Source organism: Eleginops maclovinus, chromosome 10 (assembly GCF_036324505.1).
Source record: "Eleginops maclovinus isolate JMC-PN-2008 ecotype Puerto Natales chromosome 10, JC_Emac_rtc_rv5, whole genome shotgun sequence".
Lineage (NCBI taxonomy): Eukaryota > Metazoa > Chordata > Actinopteri > Perciformes > Eleginopidae > Eleginops > Eleginops maclovinus.
Genome location: NC_086358.1, coordinates 2,820,137 through 2,828,835, shown reverse-complemented (window position 1 = coordinate 2,828,835; position 8,699 = coordinate 2,820,137).

Genomic DNA, 8,699 nt, shown 5'->3' with positions numbered 1-8,699 from the left:
ACAAGATCTGAGTACTTCTACTTTACTCAAGTACAAGACCTGAGTACTTCTACTTTACTCAAGTACAAGATCTGAGTACTTCAGAAAGTTAATCTACAGTTGTATGTTATCATCAGGATGATTAAACTGGAGGCAGAAAATAATATGAATATTTATCCTACTTTAGAGCACTTGTTTGGCAGGTGTACTTGTTTTCCACCTCCTACATCAGAGAGACTTCTGCTGGGTTTGTTTAAACTTGCTGAATGATCTTCCAGTGCTAAACTGGTTTGGTTGCTCATCTTTCTTTCCCCTCATGTTAGATAAATGGTGTCTCTACAGAGTGTCTCCCTTTGTCTCCCCTCCTCCCTGTCTCCTGTAACAGGACCCCACAGTGGATCTTTGTGCTCGGGGTTTTTGGGACACTCTTCTGGCTTTTATTAAACCTCAGAGAGCGGCGCTGCGAGGATCTGGGACACTTCTGATGAACCGATAATAAAGCAGACGGTCTGCGGGGGCCTCAGAAGTGCTCTGGCGACAGTGTGATGAACATGGATGTTCCCTGGACAAAGAAGTCCCCACTTTACCAAACCTCTCTAACCCTCAGCATGCAGGGCAACACGTTCTGTGGGTTGTGTTGAATTAGGACTCTAAAGACAGTGTGGATCTTCTTGCTTGTGCATTATTTTTGCATGTTATCAGTTCTGCAGACAGGTCTTTCCAATATATTGTACATCAGAATAAAAGCCCAGTTTTCCTTAACCAGCAAGTCCAAGTGCATAAAGTGAAGGAGTCATGAGTTGTTGGGCTAAACATTGAATTGTGATTATTTATGCATCATTATTAATCAAATAATGTAGTGAAATGTTCAAGGACTACTATTTTGAGATGTTTATATTTCAGAATTGTTTATTTCTACTCTTTTCATTTTTTAATTACGTGCAATGCCTGGTTTTTATGCTGCTGCAACGGGAAACAAATCCCAATATGGGATCAATAAAGTACATCTTATCATATCTTAAGGATTGTGAGGAACAAATCGTTGTCCAGGACGTCTCAATATTTAATCCAGAGTGGTATTTTTCCCATATTTTCCCAGCAAAAGGAAGCTAAAATGATAGAAAATGCAGATGTTTATGATAACGATCTTGTGATTAATTTAGAAAACTAGAAAAAGTGGTACCAAAGAAACAACAGCAGAGGATAAGGTACAGTAGAGATGCTTATGGATGAGAGCATTGCTTTATGAAGGGAAACTGGGAGATAATAGTCAATATAGAGCTGTGAAAAACACCCTTCTGGAATAAATACAAGCCCTCAATTAACAAAGATCTGATTAGATGGAAAACTGGAGGAACAAAAATGAGTCTAGGAGGCAAATTTCGCCCCCTTGTGGGAAGGGAGGAACTACTTATTATTCCAGAGGTTTTTCTGCTGAGTTGTGCTAAATAAGGTGTGAGCAGTTTTTTTTATACATGTATTTATTCTTATTGTTTTAATTAAATGCATTCAGTATTAACATTTACAGTCAAGGCACAAGGAAACAAAGCAGGTAGCTCCTCCCATGAGTTATACAATAAATGTTATCGATGAAATGTGTGATTTAATCCTTGTTCTGTAGAGTTTTCTACTCAAATGAGTTTGCCTAAGTGTCTTTGGACGTTATTTATTAAGTAAGAGTGATGTAAAACACATATTCCCAAACACATATTCACTATTTACATCGATTGTTAAGCAGCATGGTTTGTGCGTTCATCCAGACGTCACTTCTGCAGGGTTCACATCGAGCTGAATCACTCTGCTGCCTCCTTCATCGCTAAGCTGTCTGCCCGAGATGTTCCGGTGCCGCGAGACCGCTCAGAGTGAACTTGTGCCACTGTGGTGGAGAGGAAATAAAGGTTTCAAGGTTTCAAGGTTTTATTTTGGGGAAAATAGTGAAAATTCCTTTTAAAGGGGACATATTCTGCTCAGTACCAGGTTTATAGTTGTCTTTTGTCTCTCTCCTGGGACATGTCTCCATGCTTTTTAGTTAAAGCTCTTTATGTTTCTCATACTGTCTGTGCTGCAGCACCTCTTCTCACCCTCTGTCTGAAACCAGAGCCCAGTCTGCTCTGATTGGTTAGTTGGCCGGCTCTGTTGTGATTGGTCAACTGCTTACAGATGTCCCGCCTCTTAGCCTATCACGTACAAGGTGTTGGAGAGCTAGCCAATAGAGGCGCAAGGGTTACATAGTGATGTCACAAATGGGATTTTAATTTTTGCAGACCATTTACATGCATTAAACCTATATATTCACACTACAGGAAAGGGGAAAGCCCAAAGAGCAGAATAGGGCTTCTTTAAATCCTCCACCAGTCTTCACTTAAGTCCTTAGGTTAGCTTTATGCTACCATATGTAGGTTAGAACAGTTTGACATATAAGTTGTTGTTGTAATACTGATTTTAGCCACAAGAGGCACTATTGACCCATCTTCAAGGGGAGTTTTAGTAGTTTGGTTCATTCTAAACACAAGTAACAAACTGTACATAATGTGAGACTCTTAAAAGGGTTGATATATGAGGAAGAGGTATGAGTTGTATGATATATGATCTCCTCACCTGTGTTGCCATCACATAATTTCTCCCTGCACACCAGGAGAATAATACATCCAGCCACTATGAACACGCCGGCGCCAGCTCCGATGAAAACGTACTTTATATCTGGAAGGACAACAAGCAGCAGACATAAATGAACAACATGCAAGGAGAGACGAAGACACAGGGAAGAGAACGTGCTTGATTTCACAACTTGTTTACTCCATGGCAGATAAAAACACCAGTCATGGTATCACCCTGCTTTCGGAAAACTTCATTGCATCATGGGTGTTTGATATCTGAATCTAGAACAACCAGGAATCAGTGAGGTGGGGGGGGGGGGGGGGGGGGGTCAGTGTTTGTCAATGTGACCCAGTGAGTGTTAGTATTCTTGAACACAACCCTTGCAATATATTATACATTTCTGCATATTAACTTAAGAAAAGAGTGGATGGAAATCGTCCAGAATGAAGTCCTCATGACCTTTGAAAGAGTCCTTTGTGCCTGAATAAAAACAACCAATCAAAGCCGAGATTATCTTACTGCAGTCTCCATATCCAAACCTTAAATGCAACAAAAAAAAACATGATTTAGTGCAATTTTTTTAATTAGAAAGGGTGTGAGTTGCCAGTCATGTTGAAAACAGTCGAGACATCTCACAAAAGGCCAAAAATATTGAAATAACAACTCAAAAAAACATGTTTATTTGGACAACGCTTTAGATTCAAGATAATTTCCCCCCTGAAACACAAAACCACATCCATCTGAATGGTTGGATAACATTAGGGTTAGAATAAAGTAACCCTTCAAGCTTTTCCTCTGAAATCCATTAACCCTAACCCTAACAAACCTCTAAATTGTTGTGTGTTCAGCGAAACCTGTTCACCCACCTACTTCCACTTCAGGGTCGGCTCCATCTCCTCTCACAGCCGTCAGCAGCAGATACTCTGAAACACATTGTTTTCACTGAATTATAATAATTCAGCTCACAAAAACAAAGAGGAAGCAGTCGACACCACACACCGTCAATCAGATTACACCCAGGTCATTGTCTGCGCTCTGCACACAGTACGCTTCCTTTAGAGGGATGCTTTCATTCTGTAAAGCAATGAAGCGGTGCAGGAAGGATTATCATAACCCAAAAAAGACAGCATTTTACCACTTCCTGTCAAAGTGTTTTTGCAAGAGATAAGATCTGTGGTTAACACAAGCTTAACATATGTTAATGTATGTTCTAGTATAAACACATAACAGTAAGTAACCTAATCCTACATTTCTGAAACTTCTATGTGTCTTAAGAATGTCTAAACGTCATCACGCCGAACATTAGCCTCCTTTAGCTTAGCGGTGGTGACGTGAAGTCATGTGACCGTGCGTAGTTCCTTTATAGCCCAACATTAGCCTCCTTTAGCTTAGCGGTGGTGACGTGAAGTCATGTGACCGTGCTGTAGTTCCTTTATAGCCCAACATTAGCCTCCTTTAGCTTAGCGGTGGTGACGTGAAGTCATGTGACCGTGCTGTAGTTCCTTTATAGCCCAACATTAGCCGCCTTTAGCTTAGCGGTGGTGACGTGAAGTCATGTGACCGTGCTGTAGTTCCTTTATAGCCCAACATTAGCCTCCTTTAGCTTAGCGGTGGTGACGTGAAGTCATGTGACCGTGCTGTAGTTCCTTTATAGCCCAACATTAGCTGCCTTTAACTTAGCGGTGGTGACGTGAAGTCATGTGACCGTGCTGTAGTTCCTTTATAGCCCAACATTAGCCTCCTTTAGCTTAGCGGTGGTGACGTGAAGTCATGTGACCGTGCTGTAGTTCCTTTATAGCCCAACATTAGCCGCCTTTAACTTAGCGGTGGTGACGTGAAGTCATGTGACCGTGCTGTAGTTCCTTTATAGCCCAACATTAGCCGCCTTTAGCTTAGCGGTGGTGACGTGAAGTCATGTGACCGTGCTGTAGTTCCTTTATAGCCCAACATTAGCCTCCTTTAGCTTAGCGGTGGTGACGTGAAGTCATGTGACCGTGCTGTAGTTCCTTTATAGCCCAACATTAGCCTCCTTTAGCTTAGCGGTGGTGACGTGAAGTCATGTGAACGTGCTGTAGTTCCTTTATAGCCCAACATTAGCCGCCTTTAACTTAGCGGTGGTGACGTGAAGTCATGTGACCGTGCTGTAGTTCCTTTATAGCCCAACATTAGCCTCCTTTAGCTTAGCGGTGGTGACGTGAAGTCATGTGACCGTGCTGTAGTTCCTTTATAGCCCAACATTAGCCGCCTTTAACTTAGTGGTGGTGACGTGAAGTCATGTGACCGTGCTGTAGTTCCTTTATAACCCAACATTAGCCTCCTTTAGCTTAGCGGTGGTGACGTGAAGTCATGTGACCGTGCTGTAGTTCCTTTATAGCCCAACATTAGCCTCCTTTAGCTTAGCGGTGGTGACGTGAAGTCATGTGACCGTGCTGTAGTTCCTTTATAGCCCAACATTAGCCTCCTTTAGCTTAGCGGTGGTGACGTGAAGTCATGTGAACGTGCTGTAGTTCCTTTATAGCCCAACATTAGCTTGTTACTTTTTGAGATTGCATTTGCAGCTAAATAAAATTGCTGTTAATATCTGCAAACTATCAAGCTAAACAAAATATGTAAGTATTAAATACAAAGTGTCTTATTTTATTTTCGGGAGCCCTTGCGATGCTAACTCCCTCACCGCTGCACCACTCTATTACCATTTATGTCAAGTTACCTTTGAGCCAGGCACTGAGCTGCTCCTGTTCAGACTCCAAGAGACAGATTAGTTTTACTGAGTGTGGTGAGGTCTGACTGTAGCTGAAAGTAGTGCAGGGTGTTACTGAAACAGAGCATACACACTCAGCAAGAGGCTATCTTACATTTTAACAACCTCAGACGCATACCTCTGGCAGCTCTGGGATCAGATCTGTTGTTACTGTACGTGAGACCATAAAATAAACGAAAGTGAACGCAGCTTCAGCAGAAATCAGCTTACCAATAATGAGGAGCTAAATAACTTCAACCAGTCGCTTTTTCTGCCAGGTTAGTGTAGGATTAGAAACATGCATTTGGAGGTTCATTACTGAAGGTCACAAACAGGAGTTCAAAGCGTTGGCCGGGGCTGAGGTTGAACCTGTGACCAGTCATGGGACAATCTATGTATGTGTTGGTTATGTATCAGTCTATGGTAATTTCAGCCTAGCGCGCCGAGTGTCAGGAGAGATAAAGTTTCCAGTGACCAGAGCACAACCTTTTACATAATGTGTCATGTCCAGCAAACAGAGCGAGGGCCAGTCCGACAACTCTGTGCCGCTTCACTGCACAGTCCAGATCCAGATAGAAATACAAGTCCTACATATGGACAATATAACAGCTTTTACAACTAAAAAATATAGGAAATTGTCCTGCTTGGGTATGAAAACCTAAAAACAGAGAGCAACATAAAAGACATTTAGTTTAATGCATTGATTTGCACAATTGTTTTTCTTACCTACAATGACAGGAGCAGTTAGAAGGGAAAACTGTCTCTACACACACACACACACACACACACACACACACACACACACACACACACACACACACACACACACACCACACACACACACACACCACACACACACACACACACCACACACACACACACACACACACACACACACACACACACACACACACACACACACACACACACACACACACACACACACACGCACACACATCCACCTTCTGCAAATCCCTCTGAATGTATTTTGTGTTCTTTAGTCGGATTTTAGCAGATGCTCATCCACTTTCTCTGTAACATCAGACGAGTAGGGTTAGGATTAGGGTTAGGGTTAACCCTAACAGCCCAGAAGATTTCCATCACCTAACATAAGAAATACATGGCTCCCGAAACCTCAAAGAAACGGTGGAATTCGGGACGGATAACCTCGGTCTGACCCTGATTGTCTGTGTGCCAGAGCTTTACCTCAATTGCTGCCAAGTCAGCTCATGAAAAGGGCATTTTTTCCACCACAGCTGGGGCAAAATCAATTCATTTGACTCTTTCTGACACTAGCTAATGCTAACCTTGGCTATCTCACTAGCTCACTTGGTTTAGCTTCCAAGTTGGCTGTATTTCTTCTGCAGTGAGTGCAAGAAAAAAAATGTTAAGCTCTGATTGGTAGATAGTTGTGCTGTTTTCAAACAAATGTTAGATTCCTATGAAGTTTATGAAGTAAAACAGACAGGTTTCAAATATGGCTTCAAAGGGCAGTTTCTTTAACCCTACGCCCTTTCTGACCTCTAATGGTCTTTACCTTCATAATTTCTTACAATTAAAAGACTGACATGTCACTTTAGAGATCCTGGTGTACTCAGCTCTGTATTGGCTTGAGAAATAATCTTAACTGCAGCATTGTATGGGCTTTGTACTCACCGGTGATGAGGACAGCCCTGATGACAGCTGACAAACACCCACTCATCTCTCTGGGCTTTCTGTGCAGTATACTGACTTTTTGAGGCACTGCTAGTCTTTCTACTCGACATGACGCTGAGCGGTTTCCTGAACCTTGTGGGTTCAAAAGCAGCGCTGATGGACAGATAAAGCGCCTATGAGACTTTTAGATAACTACTGATGCAACACTTTTGATGGGGTGTGTTTAAGACTGAAAAACACTTCATTTAAACACATGTATTATGTATTATCTGATGTGTCTTCAGCCTGCACCTCCTGACAGACGAGAAGCATTTGATGGTTCGCGTTGATACTTGTTGACATAGACAACTAGAATAGGTTACTGATATTGTTGTGGGTTGGAAAGATTTGTAGGCCAGATGTTTCCACGGCAGACACAATGCTTCTCAGATTTAAATATCAAGGTCAAGGTCTGAGCTCAATTGTCTGGCAGTAGGTTTCTGCCAGCCATGTTTAACATCTCGACGTTTCACACGCTGATGGAGTATCTGAATTTGCAGTGTGTTATTGCTGTGCTCTGATTGGTCAGACGCCTGCTGTATCTGCCCTCATGGTATCAGTTATTGCATTGCTGTCATCACTCCCCTCACACTATAGAAATAACAGAAGGCCTTGTGATGTTTTTGCTGCCGTAGACTGAGTAATCAGGTACTATTGTAGTGTTTGTTCACATCAATCTCCTTTCACTCTTTTGAGCTACTCTTACTAATCCCTGCTGTGCTGCACAGAAGATAAACTGGGCTTTCCAGATATGTCATTGGTTAAAACTGCATGCTAGGAAGTTCCTCTTTCTTTTCATAGAAAGAGGTTAGGAATGTCAAATATTGTGGATGTATTGTTAATTTTACGATGGAAATCATATCTTGTTTATGAATTATATCATTAGTTCTTAAAGCAACATAGAGCGATGTTCAGAGCAATTACTTAACTATCTGTTCATATTGACCGCCCTTTCACATTGAAATGGTCTTGACCTCCTCTGCAGTGGCTACAGTATAAAAGGTAAGAATTAAACTACATTTAAAAAAGCCTAAATTGCAAGATGTTTTTTTAACCCTAAAAAGTTAAGAAATCACTCAAAAAAGAAAATTGGAAGACGATTTCCCCCTCGGCTCACAGGAGGATATCACACCTGATTATGGGATTTGATCCAATTGACATTCAAAGAAAGCCTTATTATTGCTGTTGGACATTATTTCAGACTACCCCAAATACATAAAAATGTATATCCTGACTCTAGAAAAGTGGGAAAATCTGCAAAAATACCGTAACCAAATTGTGCCAAATTGGCTATCCTAATCCTACTGTAAGTGATCTACTTTAGGAAACTAAACTCATAAATAATGTCGTATCTGTTTACATTAATTCCCTGAGCCTCCTGCAGGATGATCAGTACATTTTGACGTTATACTTTTATAATTTTTACTTTTCAATGCAGGATTTTAACCTGTAACAGAGTATTTCTCCACTGTGGGATTCCTGCTTTTGGTTAAATAAAATATCTGAGTACTTTCTCCACAACTGGCCATGTGAACAAACAATATAGGTCGTCTAAAACATGACGTTAGCTCACTTCGATAGCCTTTGTGTTGAATATACTGCACACTTGTCTAGATGCATTGACTTAAAGAAGATCTTTTAATAGAATATGAAATCGTTTAAAGTTACAATGTTTATCCTTCGTCTT